The sequence below is a fragment of the Paralichthys olivaceus genome, chromosome 1 (assembly GCF_024713975.1).
Source record: "Paralichthys olivaceus isolate ysfri-2021 chromosome 1, ASM2471397v2, whole genome shotgun sequence".
NCBI classification, from domain to species: Eukaryota; Metazoa; Chordata; class Actinopteri; order Pleuronectiformes; family Paralichthyidae; genus Paralichthys; species Paralichthys olivaceus.
This window is the reverse complement of record NC_091093.1, coordinates 17,671,640-17,699,567: the sequence shown is the minus strand read 5'-3', so window position 1 is coordinate 17,699,567 and position 27,928 is coordinate 17,671,640. Positions and strand designations below refer to the sequence as shown.

The following is a 27,928-nucleotide window of genomic DNA, read 5'->3' as shown; positions in this document are numbered from 1 at the left end:
ACCAAGGAAGGGGAAGAAAGGAAGAAAGGAAGAGAGGAACAGAAACATCTCTGATGCATTACATTTTGTAAATTGTGAAATCATTGTGAGATCTAGGTTCAGAGACACATCCACACGAAAGAGGTGCATAAAACTGAAGCATTACCATTCACATAATTATACACTAAGTTTCCTTCTCTTGGATGAGCAATTTCAATGGCTCCTCTTCCATGCCAGCAGCATTTGTGATATAAATGATAACACAGGCTTTCACAATTTCTGTGCACTTCCTTGTTTTCTGGCTTCAAGAAAACCACAAAGCCCTGCATCTGTGTGTGTTAAATGAAGTGTGCAGCAACCTCATGAGTGTATGTGCACGTGTGCTTGCTCGAGTATGGGTGTGTACGGGTGCGTGCATGTGCATGCTCACTCACACATGTTTGAATATGAGCTGAGGAAGTGACAGACTAAAGCTGCATGATGCGGGAGGGCACAATATGGTGGTGGGGGGGTTTATTTCCACAATCCCATATATTTTTTGGTGGAGTGTCCTGACGCCATTTCATCACTGAGCCCGAGAGGACAGCCCAAGAGAGATGCAAGATGCAGAAGGATAGCAACCGCACCACAAAATGAAATGAGAAATCAGAGAGGTGCAGAGAGAATAGAGAATGAAGAATGAAGACAGGATGGGAGGAGAGGATGGGAACTTGACAAGAGAAAAAGAAAATGATACAGGAGTGCACTCTTATTAATGCCAGTCCGCCAGTCAATGAATGTAAAAAATTCAGTGGTGTTGCAGTCAAGTCATCAGCCCGTCCCATGTCCCTTTCAGAAAGGACATGAACACACGTTGGAAGGTTAGATTAACACTTCGCCGCTTCAACAACAACAACAACAACAGAGACATCTAAACCCTGTTAATTTGCAATTCACTGACTCTCTGATGTTCCTGTTCAAAAATCAGACCACAAATAATTCACGGCTAGTTGGCCAGTTGTTACAGTAATTTTTTGTTGATATTGTCATGTGCATCTTTTAATGTCTGTCTGAAGGATGTCAGGGTAAAGATGTCAACTGAGTATAGGGTTATCCTTGGGCTTTCCATGTCAGGCGATACAAATTCATTTCATATTCATCAGAATGGTTGTTCTCTGCAGGGGGTTCATGGCGCTACCTATCCCACTCCCCCTTTTCTCTTTGATTTGGCTCATTTGAGCAGTGCGGTCCCCGGCAGCTTGTTAGAACTGCCACCTCGGTGACTCTGCCCCCTGGATGGATGGGGTGGGGGCGACAGGGGGAGATGGCAGAGATGGAAGGGGTGCTCAGAGGGGTGTTGAGGGGGGGGTGCGGGATGATAGGTTAGGGAGGCCTACCCCAGAGCGCTTTCTCAAGTCACGGGTGAGCAAGCAAGGCTCAGTGAGTGGAAACCGAGGAAACCTGAACAAGCCATACCATCTACTGGCCAGGCAGGAGTACTGCTGTCTACTGAGAGGAGAGGAAGAGGGAGAGAGGGAGAGAGGAAAAGCTATCCCTTCACTAAAAAGGTCAATAACAGTCTCTCAGTCTATTTTAAAACTTTCATTGTGTCCATATCTTCTAAACCATTATAATACTGAACCCTTGACAGATTATATGGCTTCACTCTGCGTAGTCTTTCATCAGATTTACCAGGAAATCTATTATTTAGCAACTTCAATGTATTTTACCAGAGAACGCAAAAAGTGACAGATGCAAAACAATCTCAAAATCAAACAAAAAGGGAGCCGTTCTTTTTTTATTGTTACTGACAGGGTGCAAAAATGATCCCTTTAGGTCAAAGGGACAAGAGACATAACTGCCGAAATTACCCATAATGGCTCACACATGTAACCAGCATACCCTTTTGCTTCAATAAATTTCAAATGCTTAAATGCATACCTTTATTAGACACGGGCGAGAGTGACTTATGCATTACCTCTGTACCTGCCGAACATGGGCAACCTGGGACAAAATGAATTCATAAAAGTGGAATCATTGTTCAACCTTTCCATTTTCCAAGGTCGTGTTCATTTATCACAGCGGGGTGTGCAGTGGAGACTGGACAAAGGCTTGAATATATAATGGCAGGTATAGGATAAACAGTATAGGGTGTGGGGGGCTCGGGGCCCAACATACTCAGCATCAAGACTTGGCCTGATTAGATGTCCAGACATGCCATAACCTTGGGATCTGCCAGCAGGAAAAAAGGAGTAAAGAAGAGGGGGTGGATCTGGAGGGTTAAATGCAGAAAGACAGAGTACAGACAGAAACACGCTCAGAGAAGCAGAAAGTAAATGCATGGAGAAAACCTATTCAGAAAATATTTTCATTTTCTTCCATCTGCACATATATAAAATATCGTTTGTGCCATTACTGAACCCCCAAACCCCCTTCCATCCTGCCTCTCTTCACCACATGAAAAAAATAAATCTAATTTTCCCATCCCTGCCACAGAACAGCCCCCCCCCGATATACACACACACACACTCACTCACTCAGGCACACCCCCGGTGGCCCCACCCTCCACCACCGCTCTGAGCCCACTTTCAGGCTCCCCCAGCCCCTCCCGTCCCCGCTCCCATAGTGATGCACCATTTCTTTCTCTAAGCAAGGCTCCATTTTGTAATAAGTTCTGATCAGTGTTATAACCAATTTGCATTCAATCCTGAGAAAATGGTGGAAAAGCCTTAGTGGAGGAGAGGAACGCTGAGGACAGAGTAGCAGGGAGAAACACAGGGGAGTAAAAGTGTCAGAATTATCAAATATCCTGCCGGGATTACTGGGAATTTATAGAAGTGTTATGTTGGAAGTTTCAAACGGAGGTATGTGTTACATGTTTACAGCTGTCCTTGTTTTCATGGTTAAATAGTCAAAATTAAAAAAATATATAAAAAACCTGGTCTTGCGAAGTCTACAGTTGACAAGTATAATATGAATATACTGGTATTCTCACCAGGCGGAGAGGTAAGGAGGATAAATATATTTTGCCTTTACTGACATTCAGATAAATGGGTAAGGGAAATATATACTTCAGACAACCACTTACCCTGAGGGCAGGGCAACAAAAACACATTGTCACAGAGGTTATGTGATTTGCCCATTAGAAGACAGATATAACACATCTCATACTGGGTGAAATCATTTAAGTGCTAAAAGGCCCAGGTTTTAATTATTTAACATATTTAACATACTAATGCACAGGAAATAAGTGGTAAACACAAACAGAATCATGATAAACTAGCCCCTTTCACCTTCAACGTGAGTGTAAACGTGACTTCTGTGACGATATTTATTCATGGTCAAATAAAAAAAAACTTAAAAATCTGAGATGGGTATTTTCCACAGTCAATCGTCTCACACAGAGATTGACATTAGCTACTGATACACACTGTGACAGATAAGACAATCCATGGATAGGGTGATAATAAACTGTGACCACAATGGAAAATAATGTGACACTATTACTAAATTAAACTCAACAGGCCGTACCCCTGCATGATTCACAACATCCAAACTGTTTTATCTTGCTGCAAACTGATAACATCAACCTCAGTAAGCAAAGAACAGGTTACTGTTTTTATTTTTCAGTATTTTGGCAAGAGGGAATGTGAAAGAATGAATGATATACCAACTAAAAAGAGCTAATCCAGCTGTGCAAATCTCTTTTTTCCTCCACTGCCTATAGGACCGGATCTCCACACATGTGAACAGGAAGTAGGAGTGAGGGCAGAGCTTCCTCAGGTCCATAGCCAGCCTTGACCTGAGTGCCAGCGGACAGCTTTTTTAGGAGGAATGTTAATGGGTGGTTAAAATCACGTTAAGGGTTGTAGAGATAGCCGAGTTAATTACAACATCGCTGAAGATAGTTTTTTTTTTCTTCCTGAATCTGAATAAGTTTTTCATTAATGGTGTCACAGAGATCAGCAGTTATCAGTACCTCCGGGGGGATGGCAGGGTGGGGGAAAACAATCACTGATTCTTTCACACAATTTCACCATCTAATTTCCGACCGTGCATTTTGGAACAAAATTAATTTCCTTGGCTATCTAATAAATCAGAAACAAGTGATTGCTGTTGGTGACAATCCAGGCAGGCACAATGAGATCTGCTCAGATCTGGCAGAATGAATTGCGTGTCCCTGCTGAAGCTGCACACACGCATCATGCACGCTGGGCTGGAAGTCTTGCGTGGGATCTCCCTCTTAAGCCACGTCCTCACCATCACACTCGGTCCGGCTCATTCACACAAGACACTCGAGCTTCTACTAGAAACAAAAGTTAAGGCAATGACTTCACTGTATCAACTAATTGCTTCTGGAGTTATCCTCCATCGTCCCACTAACAAGTCGAGGCCTTCTATAATCATCCTTATCAATCTCATTGGTTTGCAGTTAAATGACCCTCTCTGCATGCTTAGAGGTGCACCGTATTAGGGTTATATTATTCCACTCTATATGATCCTCTGTATGCTACATTATACATGCAGCATCTTGTAAGATTCAATGCATGTTTTCCGCATGGCTTCCCTCTGAAACAACTGGGGGGTTTTGAAGATCAGCTATATGCTAAAATGCCTCGGGCTATCTTTGCAAGGTTACAGAGCATTAAGAGTCGGAATGCACACCCAGGGAGACGAGGGGGTGAACACTACACGCGCACACGCGCACACACACACCACCACAGTCTAGATCTCAGCTCTCGGGACAGTCCCTGGGTAGAGCCTTCACAGACGTTGCGGGCAGGGCGGAGTGGGTAGGATGGGTTAAACGAGAGTGTTGTAAAACATTTATCTGCTTCAGATCGAGCGTTAGATAGGTTGAACCTCATCGTCTGCCATTACAGAATTACCCTAACTGCTGCTATAATGTGGCTCAGCATAGACGCCGTGCACAATCCCTCTCTGCCATCATATTGATTTTCACACCCTGAGACAGTGTGCTCCCGAAGGGCAGTAAATTACAGGGCATTTTACAGGGAATTACACCTGCACTGGAAACTTTACAGGGATACGGGTGTCACGGACCACTCCCACACTCTCCTGCAGACTACGGTGAAAAAACTGGACATGGGGAGCCCAATTCAGTCCTCTCAGTCACACACTAAAGCATGTACTCACACCACCACATAAACAGGGGTGTCCTCCAGCACAAAACATTGACATTCAGGGGAAAACAGCTCTATAAGAGACATTTTTAGACTATCTTTATTGTATTTTACTTTTATTGGACTACTGGCTGTGGAGGGGCAGGAAAAACTGTAAAAGACAGAGGCAAAGCAACTAAAACCTTGGCTGGATTTCATTCAAGTACATTTCAGTAACCGAATGCTGATCATACAGAAATGTTAACTTCCATAAAAAGCATTTATTGCCACAAAACTATACAGAGCACAAGGTCGGGATTGATGGTGCCAGAAAATGTCAAAAGTAATATGATGAGAAAATAACAATTAACAATATAAATAATTCAAACATATGAGGAAAGTCAATCATCCTTATCAATATGTTTATGATAAACATAAATACTTATATTCACACAGCATATGTTGGACCAACTCTACTGTTTGAGCTGTGGGTGAGGCTTTCCATAAACGCCTTCTTTGTGTATGTGTTGTTCACAGTTTTTCAGTGTCTATGTATGTAAGAACATTCATGAGCTCAGAAAAATAATTGAAGTTAAAAGTTGGTGTCAGGCAGGAGCCTCAAGGACAGAGGTTAACGTAGCGGAAGTTAATACTTGGTGGAGGATTCAGCACAAAGCACAAATTCTCCCATAAATGCCTGAAACACGACCAAAATGGCAGCTCGACAAAAACGATGAGGTTTAATATATGTGTCATGATGTTGATAATTCAAAAGGAACTAAGCAGAGTGTTATCCATCTCCGTGTTCAGAAGATAAGCAATAGATGGGCAAGATATGATTCCAGGGGTGTATCTCTATACTGATGCTGGAAGGAATCAAGGGAGGAATTGTAGACTAATAAAACTTCCTTAACTCTGCAACACCTGGATATATGTGGTTTCTTTTCATTTCTTCTCCAGCTCCACTCACTCCTAGTAAAACTAGCTCTCAACACCAGCACTCACTGACCTCAGGATAGCCCTGCAGACATGAAAGACCCTTTATCTGTTCCAGGTGTGGGCTGACTCACGCTGAGTGTGTGCGTGTGTGTGTGTGTGTAGCGTGTGTGTGTGTGTGAGAAAGTAAGAAAGTGAGGGAGATACAGATGTTTATGTAGAGAAACAGATTCAAGATCCACAAGCAATTTACTAAACTAAAACAGGAGAGCAACACAAACACATTGCACATCAACTTCATAACATGTGAAAGCAATAGGCCGGGCTCGCACACAGGCCCGGCGCAGACCTGGTATCAAGTATCCAGATACAGATGCATCCATGGTCTCAGCTGTGTACATCTGCATCTACATGCAGTTGAGACTGATTGTAAAAGACTGCGTCTCTGTTGAGTGTGATCGGGTTTGGTTCCTTCATGTCTCCCATTTGATTTCAACAATGAAAGTATAACACAAATTGGCATATAACCAGTCGAGATGACTGCCAACAGGTCTATCACCTTGTGTAAAACATTAGAAATATTAATATTTTGCAAAGGCAGATACGTTTGAAATGTGTTGTTATATATACACAATGTAAACTTTTTGTTCCTGATCCAGACTGTCCTCAATGGAAGTGTCCAAGTGAGAATGATTTATCGGACACATTCACAACAGAATAAGACCCGCTCCGATATATACAAACATGCAACAGTGATGCTGAGCGGCATGCAGTACGCAAGTGACCCCCAGCCCCCCCTCCCTCTCACTCTGTCTGGTTTCAGGTTAAACTTGACCCCTCACACTTGACCTCTGGGGCTTTGGCTCTGTGCTGGTGGAGCAGAGAGAGGCAAGGGCACAGCTGTGAGGGAGGGTCCACAGCAGGAGAAACTCCCCTCTGACAAAGGCAGAAATTCAATTGGAGCATATTAGTGTCCAAGTAGTTGAATATCACTCATTCTGGCTAACTGAAAACATCTTTTCTCCTGCGCTTAAGGCAGCTTCCATTAACCTCTAAAACAGTGGGAGGGCTGGGGTTGGGTGGGTCACACAGAATAGCTCTCAGCTTCAACTTTGCCAGCACTTCTCCACCGTGCTCTATTTTTAACCTCTGATACATATTGCCGTGGTCATTATTTTCAATGTTTCTGTCCTGCACTGTCAAACGCCTTGCAGTTTTGATGTATGAATGGTGGTCCATCACTTACATTGTTCCCCAGGACAACCAATGAGTGTGTGGTTCCCTGCAGTGGGCCAGACAAAGACAGATAGATGGGCCTGGCTCAGGCCATAGGTACCAGGGGACACGTCTCAGGACAGCTAACAAATAGGAGTGAGAGGAAAGGGTTGAAGCTGAATAAAAGCTGATACTCCACAGAGCTGCTCAACCCATAACTGTCACCTCTGCAGATTGAACAGCCATCCTAAATGAAGATAAACAATCGATCCGCAGAGTAATATCTAGTGTTTGGTAAGTCTACAATGAGAGGAAGAGATGCCAAAGAAAATACTCTCTTGCTATTTGAATATATGATCTCGATAGCGACGTGTAGACTTTGCAAACACGAAACAGCAGACCAGTTAGGAGCGGGATCCAACTTCTCTCTAGGAGCTGCTTTACAACAAATTAAAAACAAGAGGAAAATCATGCTGAAATTGGGTCCCATCTCGCTGCAACAACCGTCCACCCCCACACCTTCCCCCCCTGCCATCCCCAATGTCTCTTTTCTACACAATCTGTGTCAGAAGAAGCAGCAAGGAACGGTTTGTGAGAAACACTTATCTAGCACAGCGGCAGAGCCCTGTTCCTACACCCTTTATCTCACCAGGAGATGGAATTCAATATACAAAAACCCCATCATGCAGCAGCATCACGCCTGTGCTTGGGATAAGGGCAGGGTTGCCAGGTAATTGGTTGGTGGTGGACGTACACAAGGTTTGAGACTACCCGTGGAGGAGTGGAGATTACAGGAAGGGGTGGAGGGACTGGGTAACTGGGAGTCAGTCGGGGAGGAGGGAGGGAGAGAGTGAGGGGTTCTTGACAATCTTCCTCCACATCCCCCCTTCTCCTCCATCCACCCATCACTACCCCGCCTGCTCATGTAATCTGCAGCCCCATAAAATGTACATGTGAGCTTGTGTGTTGGTGTGTGTTTCTTGATTCTAGCAGGAATAACAAAAGCATGCCAAGTTTATTTGTGTAGCCCCTATGTCACGATGCACCCCACAAACCCCCTTTAAAAAAAAGGAAAAATGACACGACTTGGTTTCTATTATACAAGTTTGCATTTTGCATCCCCTGTGCAAATTAATTAAGAAAATCCCTCACTTCCATGACATTTAAATTAAAATTAAAGCAGATACTGTCATCACAAGAACTGAATATTATTATGTGGCAAAAATAATTTCTTTCCTGAGTGATAATGTAAAAGTGGATTGGAGGCGGATGATCCTGCACGTGCAGTGAGAACAGCGAGGAGTGGGAGCACACAGGAAATCCACCAGCACACCATTTCCCGTTTTTGCAGCGACTCCCAAAGATAACAGGCACAGAAGAGGTCGAGATAAAGGAACATGTGAGAGAAAGAGAAAGAAAAAGTCATTTCTCTGATTTATTTATGATGCAATGAAGGTATGCTGAACGCATCAGAACATGCAGCAGTGGTCATACTGTCAGGGAAGATGAAGTGTCTTCATAGTCGACTGAGCGAACGAGCGAGGGAAAGAAAGAGGGAGAGAGAGAAAATTAGAGGGAGAGAGAGGAGGGTGGCTATACTGCAGAAGGGTGTTAACCATCTCATCTCTACCGCACCACCGCACTCGCCACAAAATGGCTACTTCGTTCCTTCTGACGGCCGACACCAGGGGGGGGCCATCTGAACCGCCGCTATCTCATCTCCCACCTCCGTAACCTATTCTTCAACCTCAACTATTTCTCATATTTATGGTCCGGATTCATACACTACACTGCTGAGTGGCTTTTTACCTGCACCTCTTTGTACCAAATGAAATCTGTTAAATCATTCTTTTTAAAGCTCGGTTTAATGTTCTGGTAAATATAATTTGTCCATGTGGCTGCAGAGCAAGATTTCCATGTGCAGATATTGTCTGTACTGTATCGAGAACAAAACAATTAGGTGGAGTAAGACCGAGAGCAGAGTCTGTTAGTATGCTGCAGAATATGGAAACGAGGGAGACGGCATCAAAATACCAGAATACATTGGTTTTTATAATACAATGAAATGCTTTAAACCTGCACACAATAGCATTAATATGGGGGAAACGCCAGTGCAGGTAGTGAGCTCAGTGTACCGCTGTCTAACACACAGGACACAAGCTCATGTCCAGGGCAACATCCCCCTCTGCAGGCAAAGAGAACACAATCACTCTCCACAGAAGAAAAAATAAAAACTGTTTCATAAACTAAGATGGAGCCTTGGAGGCCATTTCATTCATTACATTCAATTTATTTCACTTTTTTTCTACTTACATTTGAGGGCCACTTTAAAAAGTCCACTGAAAAAAAGAAGGATGTCGCTTGGACAAGAAAAGTAAAGTCAATAATTCATGTTGTCAAGGGGTGTAGATGACTGCTCAGGAAGAAAAGTGTACATGTAGCAACCCTCAGCCCACAGTGGTTACATAGGTGGAAGGACTACTTCTAAAACATTAGAGAATAGAAGGAGCAACATAAACCTATTTGCTATGTTCCCTGACTCTGCCTTCGTCCCATCTATTCTGTCTTTATAATCATACAAAGAGAGCAATTTCCAGTTGAAATCACCTTCACAACTATAACTATGCTCCCTCCTGCTTGCATTGGCACAAAGATTTATTAGCAGTTTTTAAATTGGCATGCATATGAAAAATAGTTAATTTATATGATTGAAATGGTCACAGTTGCACTAAATTAGAAAATGTTCAGTCAGAAGACTAAATTTGATGTGCTTTTTTTAATACTGCCTGCATTCCACATAGATATGAATACACTGGAACCGAGAATGAATGTACTTCCATATTTTCAGGCCAGCTCTGGAGCTTCACCTTGTAAGTGATAAGAATTGGATGTCTGCAGCCACGACTCAAATAAGCAGCATGTTCATCTTAACGCTGCAAAAAAGGGAGGTTAGAAATGGCAAGAGGAGCAGATCTGTGTGGCGCCAAGTCCCGAAAAGGATTTTCTTTTTTTTTTTTTAATATCTATCTCAAAAGAAACCTCTGCTGCTTTTAGCCACTGATAATATTTTTAAATGACTGTCAGTCCATGGTGAGAGTTAAATTTATTGGTTAATTTCAAAGTCGTGAAGTCATGGCTGAACATAATTTACAAGTAATCATCAATGGCACGGCATTTATAATTATTCTCTCCTAAAACACATTTATTTGAAAAGTTGAGGATTGTTAGAGCTTTTGAATACAGTACATACATTACGGGGGGGGGGGGGGGATTTTATTTTGTATTTATTTATTTGTGTTTTAAGTTGTATTTAACGTAAAATCATTTAACCTACTTTCATTACACTTTATTTGTTCTGCATGTTTGGTATCTCTGTTAAGACCTAATTTATTTCATCAATAGTTTAAGAAAGATTTTAAAAGGTATAGATTAGATAACTGTATGATATCAAATATAGAATAAGCGGATCAATATTTCAGCATTATCATTCTGCTCAGAAAATTAAAACCATATAAGCCTGATGAAAAATAATATATCTCTTGTGCTTATGTGGTAGCATTTTTTGCTATGATTTATCTGGCGATTGACCGAGCACTTTTCCCTCTGTGTTATGGAAGACTTTGCTGCTGAGCCTTTGAATCAACTGATGCTTTAGCACAAGCTCCCAACTCCAAGGTTATTTCTTCAGGATTTCCGCTAAGTTCTTTAAAGAAGAGCTTGCATTTGGAATACATATTATACATAAAAACTCAGTCAAATAAACTAACAAAAGTTAGGGGATAAGCAGCATCAAAGCATTCCTGGGCTGGCTGGAACCACATGATGAGCCTTGTGTCTTTGTGAGCAGAAGCTCGTAGATGTTCAGCACATTTCAGAGCCGGGCTTTAGATTTTTTCGGCAGATTATCTTTTGGTCTTTGAAGCCCAGAACCCACCTGCTTCAATCTCAACAGCGCTACTCCTCCGGTTTCCAGACTGTGGTTCCATTGGTCAACATAAACAGCACCTATGAGCCATACCCTCGGGGGAATTCCTGTTTATTACTGACCAAAGTCTGTGCAGAAGCTCGGCACGGATCTTCAAAGAAGCGCTGGCAAATATGCCCCCCCCCCCTATGAAATATGAACTATTTGGGAGAGTTGCAAGAAATCTGAAATAATTCTGTGTGTATGGATGAGTCAACTTGTATCTTTGATATAGTGAAAAGAATTACAATTTCAAAACCCATCTCAGCCAATAGAAATTAGAGCGTGACAGATGACACACTAAATAAAAGTTTTGATATACTGAATATGATTTCAAAAACTAAACAAGTCTCTGCAAGGATCAGATCAAGTTTATCAAATAAACCCTCACCCCATGTTAGTGAATGCACAATACACATGTATAGTAAAAGATAGATGGAAGTTTTAAAACAATCACAAATTCATTGTCACCCACACACCTGCAATACACCAAGTTTTTCTCCTTTCATCTAGTATCATCTAGAGAACACATTCATTATGCTTGCTTTATTTTTTATTTTTATTTTAAAATGTTCAAATATTGTTATGATATGTCATTTATTATTATAATATGTTCTAGTGATTTAAAATTAATAAAATTGGACCCTGTGAAGCTTAATCACACAAACACTGGTTTGATTTTGATAATCTACACTTATCTGTAAACGAGTGAAGAGACAGACACGCACTTAGGGCAGGGATGGGGGTGTCGTAGAATACATAAATACAAAACAATAAAAAAATCGTATTTTTGCGATGAAAGAAACAGTTAACTGACATTTCAGGTCGTGGTCAGGGTGAACAAAACACAAAATAAGTAGCCGTTAGGTCACTCATAAGCATCATGGTAACTGAGAAGTAGATGTGGAATGTGGCAGTGTCCAACAGAGAAAACTCGTCAGCAAACCTTGAAATGTGCTAAATGAAATGAGTTGTGAGGAGTTTAGTTTATCAAAAATCAGCTTTCACAAGATGGCATTTTAAGAGAGATGGGAAAGTTTTGTGCTAAACGAGCTCGGAGCCAAGAAGCCGAAAAGTCGCTCAGAAGGAGAACTTGTGAAGGAGCCTTGGCAAAAGGTGCTTGAACTAAAGAGAGTAAAATTGTTGAGTGTGTCATGAACCATCTCCGAGTGGACTACTGATAGAAAACAGATATAGAAAACAGATATAGAAAAAAAACGTGAGCCTTTTTTTCTGTTTTCCTCTATGGCCTTAACAAATGCCACCCAACTTGCCATTTTTATGCGTGTGACTACTGCTGAGTTTGATACGAGGAAGGAATTATCGTCTATGTAAGCGATGCATGACTTGGCATTACTAAAGGTGAGGATTTATTTTTTCAGACAAATGTTTTGGCAAAAATCAGTTGGGAGTAGCAGCATCACCACTACCACCTGATATCAGACACCTGACCTTGTGAGAAGCAGTTCCAGCCATCGCATTAGAGAGGTAAGGGTGATACGTTCAATAATTTAGTATGGCCCTTGAAGAATGTTATAAAAATTGAAATGGTCCTTGATCAGAAGAAGGTTCCTCACCCCTGACTTGAGTTGTATGGAAACCTATTTTAAAGACAAAATGCACAAAAGACCTTTTAAGAAAAGGAAACTATGTTTTCACAATGGCTGAAACAGAGCAAAATGCCAGGAAATGGCAACTTAAGAAAGCAGGAGTTAGCAGGTAGACGCCTGAATGAAAAGGGGTTACCTTGCATGAATAAAATATGGACAGGCAATGGACACAGCGATGTGTTATCAATATTTTAATACTTTTTCCTCTAATTTTATACTCCTCTTCCAGATTGTCATCAATGTCCCAATATATGCTTAACCTTTTCTACTGTTGGCAAAAAGCAAACTACATAGACACACACACACAACTGTAGAATTGACATATTTAGAGAGACGTTGAAGAAACTTTGTCACACTAGGGATTAACTTAAGTCATCCAGTCTTTGCAAATGAATGCCAACAATTAGGCTAAAGTAAATGCACTCAAACTTAATTCTCTTTAACTTTTGTGCTGAAGCGCTCCAGTTCAAACTCTGGAGGCAAATGAGATACATTCCTCTGCCAGGCTTTGTGTGTAAATCCTTTTGTCGTCCTCTCATAAAGTGTCACTGTCCTGATTACCCTGCAGTGCGGCAGAAGAGCAAATGGGTGAGCAGCAGCGGGAGGGAGCTGGGTTGGGGGGGGGTATGGGAATGAGATGCTCACTGACCCTGCCACCATCACAAACCACCAGTCTGATCTAATATCCTCACTGGCGGAATGAGCGGGTGGCTTGATACATATCAGCGAAACTCTGCCGTGTTGCAGACCTTGTTTCAGCGTCGACAACTCTACAACTCAAATTCAGGGTGTGGTATAGCTTGTCGGTATAGGTTGAGGTCTCTGCTCTGACTGGGTGTAAAGTAACAATAAAAGCATTTTAGATCAACAAACAACCTAAAACAAGCTTTACACACACTTTACTCTTGGAGCATATTCCCCTACATTTGATCAGTTCATATGATTCTGCATTGGATGGCACAGCTTGTTAACAAATCAATATTCCAGACTTGTCATTTACTCACACACGAGATAGTTGGATAATAATGGCTATGCAGACGTCCAGAGACAGCGCTGTGGGAAAAGAGCATTAAGCACTGCAGAGACCATAGAGTAGAGAAAGGGACTCTAATTGAGAGGATGATTATTTGTCTGTAGCGCAGTCACCTCAAATGTCGCAAAGCTCTTCTCTGCAACGAGACCTGTCAGTCAGATTTGTGTCCATGCACCATTTTCTAAAGCATCCTCAAGTCAAGTGCTCAGTTTCAATCAACCAACGACGGAGATGAACTTAATTTGTTTAATTCAGGACAGTTCTGGAAAGTTAGTTTCCTGCACAACCCTTCCTCCCAACTCCACATGCCAGCGCTGACTTGTGTACGTACTGAGTAATGGATTTGTTCAACCAAGTCACAAAGACTCCATGCAGCACCACAGACAGGCCTCCGCACTGCCATTCAGGAATCAGCTAAATGGACAGTAGCACCAGGGACCGGATACATCCCATGTCTGCTCAGATTAAATGAGAGGCTGACGATGTTAATTAGGCAGAGTAAATTTACATCAGCAAATTATGTAAGCAGCTAGAAGACTAACAAAGCGTGATACCAGTTAAGTCACAGCTTGGCGAGCGCTGCCCTGCCACTTCATGCTGATGTGGCCATGGTCGATCAAGCAGAGAAGCCTCAAATGCCAATTAGACATGAGTGGGTAATTGTGTCAGGGGGGCTGGTGGCACAAGGGACTTTGTTACAATGTCCTGAGGCGCTCAGTGTTTCCATCCTTCTCCAACATAGCAAGTGACACATCTGAGTTCACTGATAGGGAAGTCACACACACACACACACACACACACACACACACACACACACACACACACACACACACACACACACACACACACACACACACACACACACACACACACACACTTTGGAGAAGAGACCATTAAGAGGAGGAAATTCAGCAGACAGTAATAAGCCTACATTTACAATTACACAAGAGTTTTTGCAAAAGGATTTTTGATACGCATTTATGAAAATGAAAACACTGGAGGTAGACAGTGCCACTTAACAAATAAAATTCCATAACACACTGCATACCAATGTGTAATAGGTGATTAAATACACAATGGGCCTCATTCACCAATTCCTTATTAAGAAAACTCTATGCCAGATTCATGACACGTTCTGAAACTGCAGAATTGTTTGCAATTGTGCTCCTATATTGATGAATGTGTTTGTAAGTTGATAGTGTGTTAAGTTTCGACCTGAGCCTGATGGGACCCATCGGGACCAGACATGTTAGGCCAGGCTCAGACAAAAGGTCGCCGGCTTATCACCCTTTCACCATTCACCTTCACGGTCAAACCCAAGGTACATTTAGAGTCTCCAATTAACCTAACCGCAATCTGCATGTCTGTGGACTGTGGTTGGAAGCGGGAGAAAACCCACACAGGCATGAGAACTTAGAACCAGGATTCAACCCAAGAACCTTGAGCGATAACCACTGGACCACCGTGCCGCCCCATTGTTGTTCTGCCATTCTAAAAACTAAAAATCCTCCTCTATGAAGCACGACTGGTTTCCATCAAGCCAAGGCTGTGATGTCTCTCCCTCCTCCTCTCTTTCACCCTCACAGCACGACTTGGTCGCCCACGACACCCACCCACATCCCCTCTTTCTACGCTACTGTTGATTCTAATTGGCTCAGACCAGTCTTATGCCGCTGTAATCCCTGCATTTTAATACTCCCATGGTAACATTCTCTCACCTAATGGCTGCACACTGAGAGGCATTTTCAACCACATTACCTCTTATTGAGTTACAGAGCCCCATCGTTCCAAATAAGACAAATTTAATTGATCCAGTCTATAAAAATCTCTGTGCTGCTGTGAAAGACCTGAATCTTGGGTTTATTTATTTATTTATTCACTCTGTTTTCCCACCTTGGAGTGTGAAGCCCTGCATGAGGCGCAAGGAAATTAGGTTTATTCCACTTCAGACCAAAAAAAAGGAAGGATGCAGAGGAGAAATTCAAAGGTTTTAAAATTAGATCAATGGTCTCAACAATCAATCAAAGGCAGGGTTCCTCATGTGTCAGCCTCGGTTGTAAGATCAAAATGAACCTTTAAAACAGCAGGTGCCGAGTCCACTCTTAAGTGAACCATGCGGGGCGGGACCCAAGCTGTAGAAAGAGTGAATAAAAAAAAAATATATATATATATATATATATATATATATATACAACCACAGAAAAACAGCCACAGCAAAGATGTTATATTGCATTATTTGTGGTGGTGTGTGTGTGTCATTTCTGACATGCTCTATCGGTATTCAGTAAGGCACTTTTCTTTAATGCTATAAAGAGTAAAAAAAGACAGGCAAATTTTCAGCTGCTGAAATGGACAGACTACAGTGCAGGGTGTTTTAAAGTACAAATTTACTTTGGAAACTTTAAAGCAGTATATATTGTATAAAAAGTATGTTTGTGCCCCGACTTTCACCCATACGCCACACAATCCTGTTACCAACTACTGAAGATATTGGGCTCACTGTGATACTTAAGTGATTAACCAAAACAAATATTATATCCAGTGTAAAAGCTTGGGATTGAATAGAGCTGAACAATAAACGCCGGCCTTAATCTCACCTGTTGAGAAGAAAAATGTGATAATGAGAGAAATGGTGGGCGAATACTGAGGTAATCCTACCAACAGAGTGCTTCCCCCATGAAGGATTTAACTATTCCCAGCAACCAGATAAACCAAATGTTATATTCCAGAGTGTGTTGGTTTATGTGTGCTCTGCAGTTTGTAGCGCAGGTATGTGTGTGCTAGAGGGGCCATAACCTCTGTTTCCCATTAGAAAGGCTGTGATGATGGAGGAGAGGTTTATAATTTGCCCAGGAGGATTTTCTGCCTTACCATATTTTGAAAGCAGCTGAATTAATTTTCTTGCCATTAAATCCTGCATTGGGATATATAATTCTTTTTCTATTCCCTTTCTGAAAAATTTCTATCAATCTTATTTTACGCATGATTACAGTTTTAACGAATTATAGTCAGCTTTATAGCTGGGGTTAATCTTGGCTTTCTCTCCATAAACTGGGCTAAACACTGCTGATAAAGCTCAAGACTGGTAACTGAGAAAAAAGCAATTTGTCTAAAAAGAATTTTATATTATCAACTTATTCGGTAACACCATTATACAAGGCATGAAAATGTAACAGTTAATTGATTATCAAATACGCTTATCAAAACTTGAAATCAATCCCTGATTGACCCCAGGACTTAAGTCACTTGCTCACAACAGTAAATTGATAAATAACCAGCACAGAATGAGCTGAGGCTTGTTCTGGCTTGATTCAGTTCATCACAGCCAGAAGTATAGTGGTAGTTAGAACACATACCTCTGTCAAGGCAGTCTCCTTGTACACAGGTTATTTGGATCTGCACCATATTTCACACAATTATAGATATGCCTTCCCCAAATATGCCTAATTTTTTAATTAAGCTCCTTGAATTGTTCCCATTGAATTATTATTATTCAGTTAAAACACCATATCTCATAATGTTGAAGAAAGTGAAAGAAAAATGCCTCGATCTGCCTCCTGCGTTCCACACCAAAATTTTCAAATTAAAATTCATACTGCAGCCACGTTTTGTGGTGATCCATCCAACAGTTTTTGTAGAATCCTGCTATCTAAAGATAAAAAGATGCAGATGAAAACATAACCTCCTTGTGGATGAAATAAACAAAACTCCAGAACTAGTCCCTTGGCTGATGCTTATTCTGTCAGTTTATCACAGCCAGAATTATCAAATGCATTTTTGCAAATTTGACTTGTTTCTGATGTTAAACTTCTTCTTTCATTTATTTGTGATGGTTTCTCAGTTTTACAATTAACTAAACAACTATACATTTACTATTCAACAATAAAAATCAATGCCTGAGTTGAAAAAGGCTGAACCCTGCTGTAACCCGTCTCCAAAATGACAGATCCTCCGCTTTTGCACACACTGTTGATTCCAATTGTTTCAAAACAAGAGAAAAAAATCCCTAAAAAGATTTCCCAGTGTGCAAAGTGCACACTGGGAAATCAGGTCTGGGACTCTGTGTCTCTTGAGTCCACATGCATTCTCCAGCTCTCTATATCTTAATCTTGTTACTCTCAGAAACATCAGCTGGGAGCGTTTTAATAGCTGGCAAGTTAATCAGTACAGTCAATTACCGATCTCATCAGCTAGCTAGAGTGGATTCAAGTCCAACTTTTGAAATGGGACTTTTCAAGTGTGATGGCGCCGTTAGAAATGTATTTCAGTATACATTTAGACAGTAATACAATTTGGCTGTGAGTTGAGACAATGAATTTAAGTACAATAAAGTAGAATATCCTTGAAATCAACATTCAAATGCTTGTACGAGATGAATACTAATGAACTTTTGAGAAGGCAAGCTGGAAGAAATGGGGAATGGGGCAATTAAAGAATGCCTGGAGCAACTTTACAGAGGACAAAGCATCCAGTCTTTCTAATTAAATTCTGTGGCAGACACCTGGCCTTTCACCTCCTCCTCCATTTCCCTGTGCTCCCAAGTGGCAGTCACGAAGAGGGGCATCTGAAAAGCTTCATACTCCTCAATTTCACTCAGGCTGCGAGAATAGCCAATCGTATTCATGGACAAACGCTCCCAATAGATCTAATCAGCAGTGGTGGACTGGGGTCACAGAATAGATAGATATCACAGTTACTATTTACCACACACCCCAGGCTCCCACAGGATTATCTCAACCGAATGTGTCTGAATCAGCAACTCAACAGCTACCGACAATTGAAACTTGACCAAGAGCCTTTTTCTTTTTTTTCTTTTTAGAACATTTAAGGTGGATCTTACTCATTTCCACACAGAATTTCTATGTAAAGCTGATCGAAGATTGGTGATAAGTAAACTTGGTTTCAAAGTTTATGCAAAGGTCCTCGCATCTGACATCGACACACACACACTTTTGGTGCAGCGCTGAGGCACTGTGCCTGGCGATTAAAGGGAACACACAGTACAGGATAAGTGAGGTTCACAACCTTGCTCCCGGAGGGATCTTTTAGAAGTACAAGACAGTGAGTGGGAACAAACGTCAAAGGGAAGCTCCCTGGTAATGGTACGGAAGTTAATAAAATGAAGGCAGGTAATGGAAATTGGTTTTAAACCACTGGCCACATTCCTCCTGAGATAGAGATGGCTTGGGCTAATGAACCCTGACAGCCTATTCCACAGCAGTTCCACATTTACAGCACATTCGCCTCCAACACCGTCTCCTCCCACCACCAGGACAAGCCAAGGTAGAGAGGATAAACTTTGAACTTCGCACCGATTAACTACTCCCTGTTATCTAGTTATTTAACACTCAATCACACTTGAAGCTGCGCTGCGGCAGCATGGTCCCCATCGCATCAAATACACTGAAGATTCCCTCATCCTGCACCGTCAAATTCTGCATGAGCCAAATGATAAACTTTAATCCAACATTGAAAAGAAGATAATATGTCAGGTTATCCTGGTTGGGCCAACAAATCAACAACAGGTTAAGTTTGTAAACTTAATTGCTAATTTCACCACTTGCCACTCACAGAACTACTGAAATACAAAAGTGCAAGTTTTAACCAAATACTGATATTTGTTTTCCCTTTTTGACCGTTTGCAATGACGAACTAATCCTACATGGTTAACTCTCAGTGTCCATATCAACCTTATTAAATAACTTAATTTTACTAATTCACATTTTTCTTAGCAATGTGGTTATATTTCTGCAACTAAACAAAACCTCTTCTTCTGTCAGCTCTACACAGAAGGTAGACAGACTGTACTCTGTTCAGCACGATACTCTGAATTTGGCTATGAAAAGTAGTTGTGTTGTAAAATAAAACTGATAAAAAGAAATGTATCTGCACACTGAACATATGATGACTCTCAGACATTGTCATTAGTGATTAGTTCAGACCTTAGGTGATCTATTTACTGCAGAGATGACTATTTTTAGACAATTAACGCTTGGAGCTTACCTAATTTTTTTAATGAACATTCTTAGGGTTAATTGCATCGGTGCTATTATGTGATAGAATAAGGGCAACCATGTCAAGGAGGAGGGGAAAGACTCACAAATCATGAAGTGAATCTGAAGTTATACAATGTCTCTGTGGATTATGTCAATGGAATGGAGTTATACGGATTACCCAACAAGTCATTAAAATTAAATGACAAAAAATGTCCCAATGCTGGCTGGACACCAGGGCCATTAAAAACAAATACAAGTTCAGAAGAGCTGTGAGAAGTACATATTACATATTTGTATTCAATAGTGTAAAGCCTGTATCATTTACAGAGGTAATTTTGACTCTGTTTTTCAGAAAATGATCGCAATAGCTGATGTGCTTCTGTCATGCGAAATCTTTTGATGATTTGTAATTTCTACAAATGAAGACAGAGCTAAGATCACATGGAAATGGTAAAGAAAAAGACAAGACAGAAAAAGATGGGTTGCAGTTAATCTATAAAACAGATGAGTACAAAAAATATGGACAAAGAGAGAGAGACAGACAAACAGACAGAGAGAGGGATGTTTTGGCACACAGTGAAATTTCCCAGCTTCCCTCCTGCAGTGGTTCACTCTAACCCCTCTTCTTCTGTCCTTTTCTTTTTTCCATTCTAAGTCAATGTGGATCTAAAGTGTTGTTTATTTCCCCCAAAAGATAATGTCTGAGGTGGTGTGCTCATGCAACCCATCTTCATTCATCCACACCGAGGCCCAAGGGTGATTGAAGAACGGGGCACGTGGGGCAAGAATGCTTCACAATGTTTCCCAATATTCTTCATCCATCTGAACAATGTCTCCCCCAAACCTTCTAGTTTTTATTGTATATTGGACGATATGACAGCAGTACATCATCTCAATTCCCCCCTATTGGTTGGCTGCAGTATTCGTCATCGTGCAGCTGAAGATGATAGGGATATTTTGGCTTCATGTTTGTAAAGCAGGAAGAAGTGGAGACACATAGTCCATCTTAATATACAGTCCATCATAGAGACACGCATATTTACTGGTAACAAATGATTAAATTAAATGCACAAATTTAATTCATTTTTTAAATATCTTTTAAATGTTATTTGTTAATCAATGAAAACCAGAATTGTATGTTTACAGTTTATGTTTAACAAAGGATGGAAATCAGCAATGGATGATCTGTTTTCTTCCACAAAGCATAAATACTTTTCACTGCTCATAGTCACAAAAAAAGTTAACTAACATCAGTAAATGTATGCTCAGTCTGTTTAAAGAGTGAATCTGCATTTTTTTTAAATTGACACAAGAAAAGCTTTCAGAAGCAGGCCCAGCCAAAAGCTTTAGGTACAGGCAGTTTCTTTCACAGGATGTACTCATGCTCCTTCATGATTCTCTTGGTGATAAGACATAATCTAAGATTACATACACTGATGAAGGTCCTCCTGCACACCCTAGTGGAAACACAAGGGGACGTTTGAAGTGGAGACGATGGGGATACTCCAGTCCCCTGATGTTCAGAGCATCAGAGACAGAGATAAAAAATAATCTAGTTCCAACTCCCCTGAACATTCATAAATAAAATATCAAGCAACTGAGACCCTGAGACAATCCCCACCATGCCACGGTTGCAGAAGAAGTGAGCATGGCTGGTCACGGGGAGGGCATCCAGGGGAGAGATTGGATCCCAGAGGTGTTAGATAGTTGTACTTAAAGAATTGGAAGCAGGAGCAGTTTTTCCTGGGTCCCTGTGCCCCAGGTTGGCCCCCGACTCAACCAGGGCCAGCCACGAGAGAAAGGTGCTCTGTCTAATCTGGCCTCATTTTATGCCTCTTTAACCATGACCGGTGTATTTAAATGGCGGTTTCTTTGACAGATGCTCACTTCAAATTATTCCTAACTGGAAATTTGTAGGAGTGATATTAAATATCCTTCAGGCCAGGCTGCCTGAAGAGAACATAGAAACATCAAAAGGCCAAACACTTCAAAAAGTAAAACTAATGATCCTAGACCACCTCCAGGGAGGAGGAGGGCTTCAACTTTGTCCAACATGCCCCCGGCCACAAAAACATCACTCCTTTAAGTGCAGATATGACCATTTGCCCAACCCTACATCCACTGCATTTAAAAGTGATTTAACATGAAATGCATAATGTATATCTCCCTAGAACTGAGCACACAGGGGAGCAGCTGCGGTGAATATGCACCGTCTTATCTGACACATCTTGTCCCATCTTTGCAAAATAAAATGTACAATATACCCCTTTAAAGTGAGACACTGTAGATTGTGCTCTCTTTCATCTGTACTGTAGTATGTTGGACTTGTTCAGAGAATTTTTAAAACTTATTTGCCGGGTTCACTTTCAGGGACTGCAGGAGAGTACTCACCACTGACGGAGCTTCACCACCACAAAGTGGCAACTGCATGAGGAGCAAATCTGACAAGGGGAGAAGACGAGAAAGATACATTCAGAAAAAAAGAGAAATAACTAGAGCAGGGAAACAGCTGGCAGCATTCATCTTAAACCCTGATGGAAGCTGACGGGAGCAATTTAGTAATAATATGCTACCCAATCTGCTGTTGTGAGTGGTATGACTGAACAGAAGCACCTGGTCAGACGGGGCAGAGGTGTGAGGTGTGACGTGGGAGGGATGGAAAGCAGGGAGGGTAAAGTTGACACACTACCCTGGTTTCCATATGTAGGAGTGGACATATGAACTAATATGAGGTGAAGGACAGAAGCCAGAAAGTAAATGCAAGTACTTCATCAAGGCACTTTTGCCGTCACATATCATACATCATTATTATTTCACTATACCCGTGCTGTAATCCAGTGCTGAAAATGTCTCATCTTAAAGTATAAATCTCTTCTCGGTCCAGTACTGCACATGCAGTGTTTCACTCTCACATACAACTGTTAATTCAAAACTACAAATTCTCCTTTAGCTCAATAAACAAAAGTAAATAAGAAAACATTTTGCATGGCCCTCAGTGTTCAAGCTCCAACAGTGCCCTCAACACACCAGATTTATTTTTTATTTTTAATCAAGATCAACAATTAATTCTTTGTGAAATCAATGAACATTTTGAAGAAATACCCTCTCTCAAAACATTAAAAAAGTAACAAAAAAATCCTGGATCTGATCCAGATCGACATCGATTTGAATGGGTTCTCCTGACCCATATCGTCCCCTACATTCAAGTTTCATGGTAATCTGTCATTTTTACGTAATCCTGCTAAGGAACTAAGTGACAGACATACAAACAAACAAACACAACCTCCTGGCAATGTTAGTAATTAGTACATTATTTCCATCATGGAATGGTTTCCAACATTTAGTTTCATTTCTTTTTGTAAACTCAAAATAAATGTATAATAACATGTAAAGATTATTTTCTTTGCTGGATTCCAAGAATATTCTTAAACAAGAAAAGTGAAGCACTGCTGTAAAGAATAATCAATACACACTGAGCGTTTGAAATATTAACAGTGAAATGAATTGGGCACCGTATGCCGTGCTGGATGTTTGTTCTAATGAAGTGCTTTCTTTTCCAGTAAAAAAGCCATATTTTTCTTTCTGCAGGCTGAAGGGCTGAAACAAAAAGCAAATGTTAAAACTTCATCTCTGTGAAGTTGTGCCTGGCTTTGAAAAACAAAACCTACTCTCTGCCGCCTGAAATCACCCACTGCTTCATGAGTCAGAACGAATACCTACACAGATTAGTGCAAATCATTTATGACACCACTATTTTAAATACTACTGACATGTTTTTGTTGCAACAGCCAAAGAGCCGAGAGAGGCAGAGAGTCTGACAGTACAATCTCAGGCAGCTAGTTTGAATAAACAGAGTACGGTTGTTTTAGTCTGAGCTGGTGAGGGATGAACCACACTCAGGCTGCCCGGCCAGTGTGCTAATATTTAGTTAGGTATGCCACATAACGAACGACTTCACACAAAACACTTAATAAGGTTTTATTTTATACCATTACCTTTGCTTTATACTTTTAGATGCCAAATTTAAACCAGATGGGTGCTTGGAGAGTGTATAACTCCGCCAAGGCTAATGCCCAATCTCACCCTGTTGAATAAAGAGAATCCATCCCCTTTAATTGAAAATTTTAAAAGTTCTTCCTTGGCCCATACACCACCCTTCCACAAAGTTTCAGTTAAGTAGGTTCTGTTGTTTTTGTATGATCCAAACAAACAGCAATGAAGAGAGATACACCTATTGTCAGCTATGCATGTGACAAAAATACTTCTATGTTGTACTGCAGTCTTACAATTAAGAATGTATGTGCCTGATCATCCTTAATGCTGACCTCTCAGAGACTTTCACATACTTCACAGGTGCTGTGCTTCACTTAGAACTTTGTGAACATCAGCTGGGGGCGCGCAAAGAGACGCAAGTGAGCATCAGGTTCCTTCTGCTAATCATCTATAATTCAAGTCTTTTCAGCAATTTAAAGTAGAACCAGTTGGCACTCTCAGACTAAAAGAATTTCAGGACTATGCCTGAAACAATCCGAGCTCTCAGGGGCCCTGATTCTATAAGAGTTCGGTTTCATCCAGCCATTTAAAGTCAATCAATTCAACAGCCAATTATACTCCGTTGCAAAATCTTGACCAATTTCAAGGCGTCACGCATGATGTACTGTATGTACCATAGCAACAACAGTAGCAGCCGTAGATATGCACCAAAGCTAGGGTCAGTTTCCCCTGGAGTAAATCCTTTTAAAGTGTCAGCCCCCCCCACTCTCCCACCTTTTTCTGTCTCTCTCTGCCGTCACCGTCAATAAAGCAGAAATACCAAAAAAATTATCTTTAAAATGAAAAAAAACATAGCAATGGCTGACTTGATGTAAACCTGTAGGTATTAACCCGGAACAGCTGTCCTTTAGCCCTCGGCAACTCCAGAGCCTGCCATCAGAAGAATAAGCCCACAGTCCTGTTAGCCACATGCCGCCTGTATTTAATTCTCAACATCTGCTAGCTTCATGCTTCTATGCTTTCCATTCCCACTGCGCATTCTTCACAAATTCAGTAGCTTCCTTCTTCTGCGTTTGTAAATGTTGTTGATTGTGGAAACCGTCCATGTTTACTTTGAATCCCCGGCCGTTCCTGGACCAGCTCTAATTACCTGCAGCTGTTCACTTTGCTGCTTTCATTGGCGATATGCTTTAAACACACGACTGGTGTTTTCTACGCAAAATGTCGATTTCTAACACACTGGATAAAATGTTCTGAGTGCTCAAAAAATGTGGCATAGTTTTAATCATGGTACCTTCATAGCATTTTGTGACATCCATCCAACAATGGGGGAAAAAAACATTTTCCAAACATTTTTGTGCACCCAGCAAAAGATACTTTGTTGACTTCTTGCTCAGTCAGGAAACAGCAGAATAACTGAGTGATCTAACACATTGTCAGTCTCAATATGCGGCACATACACTGCACGTGCATGCTTGCCAACATCACAGTTCTTTATCGTAAGGAACAGTCTACCCTGGAGACATAATCTGGACCAATGCGTCTGTATTTTACTTTGTCGGGATCTTGAATAGCGTTTTTATTTATCCTCTCATGTCTTAAATGTCTGACTGCAAAGAGGGAAGAGAGAGAGAGAGAGAGAGACAGAGTCAGCTGCTCTTTGCCCAAGGACCTTTTCTGCTCTCACCTGCTCTGTTCGACAGCAGTGTAACAGTAAATTTTACACCGTCTGGGACACAAATTGGCATCCTGGACTGTGGTTATACCTCCAGTATAATCTAATTAAAAGACACTGCCAGTGGGGAAGAAATCAGAGCATTATAAAGTTTGATAGACAGACGGACATAAAAGTGTTTGCAGTTTCACAACATACTGGGCACAAGTGTAAAACTTCAGAGCCTTGGCTGGAAGAGGTTTGAGCTAACTAAATTAGCCCAACTACACGCTCTGCAGTGACTATAAGCGCAACATTAGGTGCTGAAATATGATTTGACCGTATTTCAGCTTTGAAGTCCGGCCAAAGATTTTGTGAGTGACATTAGATAACATGCCATGCAAGGATGAGTGAACCAGCTGCACTGTGTGCACCAAAGGTGTTTTTACTTTCTTTAAAAGCATGGGTAAGTATAGGGTTTCATGGTCACATTTCAGTTTTGACATTTGTGAGTAAATGCACAATTCAAACCCAGGGACAAAATGCACAACATGACAACTTTATACTAAGAGAAAAAGCTGTGAAAACATACAAGGTCAAGTTAAGAGTGTCTATTGGAAATGTGCTGGAGATACAATCTATTTCTCAAACAATTTACATCCATTTTAGATGCATTCTTGTCAAAATATATTCTTACCCCTGTATTTCTGCTCACAGCATGATAACAGCTAGAGTGTAGCCAAGCATGCATTGTGCAGAAGACAGGTGCACAAGCTGGATCTGGCAGAAATAGACAATCACTCAAACATTTGGATAGTTTCTTCAGTGAGTCTCCAGCTTATCTGACTAAGAAGATTTTAGACTGAGGGGAAACATTTAATTGCCTTTTCAAATAAATATATATAAACATGGTCACACTCCACAGAGATAAAACTGCAGCCAAAACATGATATGCATATATCAGGTTTTCCATCTACAGTCAGGTCTGATTGTGACAATATATCAATAGTCCCAGTAAAAATTGTCAGAGTCAACCCACGCTCATTAGTTTACTGCTGTGTCCCACTGGCAAAATGTACTCTACCTGCCATTGTCTAGGATCCAATTTACTTTTCAATGAACGAAAACAAAAATGGTCAAGCTAGCTAGCAGGCCAAATTGCTAAACATGGACACGTTTGAGAAAAACTATGAATTATCAACCAATTATAAAGACACGTGTATTAGCAATGAGCAAAAGCTTCCCCCACCATTAGCCAAGCTACCAGTCAGCTCTGTACAGCCAAGATGATTCTAAATGTTTTTGAAATCATTAATCCTGTTTGAACAGTCGGTTCAACCTTCCCGGGGAACGCAGGCTCAAACCGATCTTCAAATCTCAGTCAGGGGAAGCAACACAGCTTCCACACTGGCTGTGATGCAGGGTCCCACCTCTTTACACATGCAAAGGGTCATGAGAGTTTGGCCATCCAGTTTACCTGTGCCTTATGGGCTAAGAGTCGGCCTGTGAACCCGTCTGTTGAGGAATCTTGTATGGGTTACTATGGGAATAAAGGGATCTGGAGCCATCCAGTCTCAAGTGCCTGTCTAACAGGAGAAAGAATTATGTCTACATTCACGGCAGGAAGTCAAACACATTTCTGTGGGTGTTGGCCTCATGTTTGTGAGTTCTATGGACTGGATGTAAAGCACAAGTGGAGAGAAGAGAAAGTCCAGTTTGAAACCATTAGAATTGTGTCTGAATTACAGATGACAGGTTTCTTATGGCTTCATAGGACTGTGACCATCACCATGAGTGAGGTTTTTATCTGGGATGAGAGTCAGAACCTCCAACAGACTATGGTTTTCTGCCCTTTGGCTAGGGACAGAATTTCTTTGGGTCTTGTTCACAAATCCTGATAGAAGAAAGAAGATTTACAAGCAGAAAGTTGCTGTCCTGAACCATTGCGGTGAGCTGGAAGGCTCTTATCTATGGTCATGAGCTCTAGGTAGTGACCAGAACAATGACATCATGGATGCAAGCAGCTGAAAATGTTACCAAGAGGGGGGAACTTCTGGGCTGCCTTGCTTAACCTGTTACCACTGAGCTGATCCTGGATGAGGTGCTGAAAATAGATGGATAGACAGCGATACATATCACTGCTACAGTTAGCTGCATACAGGCTAAAGGAGAAGCTTATGTCTGTTCAGGAGGAAATAATCCATTGATAAAAATTACAGAGCAAGCTAGTGGAAGAGACAATAACAAATACCATTTAATATTTTAACTTGTGTTTTAAGAGTGAAAGTACAATTCACAAAATGTCACTGGCTCTACCAGCATGAATTTATGAATTTTCTGAAGCCTCAAAGACAGAACCTTAAGTCTTAAACCAAGATGATCAGATGTCCCTTCTCTAACGGAGTAGTAACAATAGGCCCCATTTATTTCAGCGTGCACTGTGCAT

General features: G+C 41.2%; 1 protein-coding gene across 3 annotated transcripts in view; it reads right to left on the bottom strand.

The window, feature by feature from the left end:
- zfhx3b (zinc finger homeobox 3b) overlaps positions 1–27,928 on the bottom strand; it is a 324,823-nt gene that overhangs the window by 291,861 nt on the left and 5,034 nt on the right. For all 3 annotated transcript variants that reach the window (XM_069524024.1, XM_069524002.1, XM_069524010.1), the window contains exon 3: positions 22,227–22,276. The gene's annotated coding sequence lies outside the window, so the exon portion shown is untranslated. The remainder of the gene's footprint in view (positions 1–22,226; positions 22,277–27,928) is intronic.